Source organism: Arachis ipaensis, chromosome B04 (genome assembly GCF_000816755.2).
Source record: "Arachis ipaensis cultivar K30076 chromosome B04, Araip1.1, whole genome shotgun sequence".
NCBI lineage: Eukaryota > Viridiplantae > Streptophyta > Magnoliopsida > Fabales > Fabaceae > Arachis > Arachis ipaensis.
In genome coordinates this window covers 123,665,331-123,667,027 of record NC_029788.2, presented here as the reverse complement: position 1 = coordinate 123,667,027, position 1,697 = coordinate 123,665,331, and the positions used below count along the sequence as shown (strand labels likewise).

The window sequence follows — 1,697 nt, the reverse complement described above, 5'->3', positions numbered from 1 at the left end:
TTAAAAACAATACAGAATCTAATTAAAAAAAATTATAAGAACCTAATTGTAAATGTAATGAAATTATAAAGATTAATAGAATAATAAACTTTCTTCTTAATAATTCTTTTTAATCAAATAAACCGATGGAAACCAATTTTTTGAAAAGGTATGTTTTTTTCATTCAAATAATTCTCCTTGCATCAACCAGAATTTGATAAAGTTGGCCCAATGACTTTTCCAAACTTTACGCGAGTAATAGACCAATTCTCATTTCTGCAACTCTCTCTCTTACATGGTGTGAGCTCTCATCTCACCGGTCACCACCACACTTTCCAACTTGGACAAAGTTTTATCAACTATTCCCATGCATAATTAATTTCACATTTGTGTGTAGCGAAAAAGAACGAGATTCTATAAACACTAGTAAAATGCAAAGTTAAGGCTCACTGGATAATTATACATACTGCAAGTAATTGTTAGTCAAGAACCCGTAGTTCCTTACCCAACCAACTTATTGGAAGCACTAAGGGTGTTTTTGGGAACTCGTTGGAAGGGAAGAAGTACGTTTAGACTTCTTGAAAGCTTTAACTTTTGGTTTGGCAAAATTTTTTTCCATAAAGGCAGAAGTGATTCTGCTGCCAAAACCAACGTTTACAAGAAGCAACTATTTTTAGCTTCTGCGTTTTTCTAACGAGCTTTTTAGCCATGATACTAACCATTTATTTATCTTTTACCAACTTTATCCTTCATGTATGTTATTATATTATTTATAAAATTATTGTTATTTCTATTTATATGAGCTCTATTTTTTTATTATTTATTTTTTTATTTTTTTTCAACTGTTTGTTTGATATTATACACTTTTATAATTGTGATTTTTGTGTATTATGTTTGTTATTATCTTTTTATAATATGATTTATTGATTCTGTTAGGTAAAGTAAATTAAACAAAAAATTAACTGTAAATAATAATAATAATAATATAAAAAATTATAGCATACTAAAAAAAGAGTACTAAAAATACTAAAAATATACTATATAAAAAGATCATCAAGAATTTTCAGATTTGTTTCAATTACTATAAAGTAAATATTTAATTTTTTTATTATTTTTAGTACTCTCTTTTATAATTGTAATTCTCATATACTATGTTTTAGTGTAATTTTTTATAATATAGATTATGATTCTATTAAAAAAAATAAATAAAAAATTAATCATAGATAATAATAAAATCATAAACGTTGGATTCCAAATTAATATTAAGAATAAGATTATTGAGAGTACTAGAATAAGAGTACGATGTAAAAAAAATACTAAAATAACATTCTTAGTTAATACTTAAAAAAATGTAACATATTTGATTAAATATTCTTTTATATATTTATAAAATTTATATTGTTTTATTTTTATTTAAAAATATATTTTATCTATTTTTATATGTTATTTTTATTTTAGTAAGTAAATATTAATTTTATTATAAAATTAACTAATAAGATTTATTTAAATATCTAAATTAAAATTATAGGATAATATAAAAAAATTATTTAAGTTGAGGTCTATTTTAGTAATTTTTTATCTAAAAGTGATTTTAAATGGTATAAGCCAAACAGCATTTATTTTACTATAATCAATTTTGATACAAAAATTACCAAACATAAATCACTTTAACACAAACTTACTTTTTATCAAAATCAAGTTTGCAAAATCAATTTTAT

General features: G+C 22.2%; 1 long non-coding RNA gene across 1 annotated transcript in view; it reads right to left on the bottom strand.

Moving 5' to 3' along the window:
• Window positions 392–1,697, bottom strand: part of LOC107635166 — a 1,805-nt gene continuing 499 nt past the window's right edge. Inside the window, exon 2 of the long non-coding RNA XR_001619176.2 lies at window positions 392–505. This is a non-coding gene — a long non-coding RNA (uncharacterized LOC107635166). The remainder of the gene's footprint in view (window positions 506–1,697) is intronic.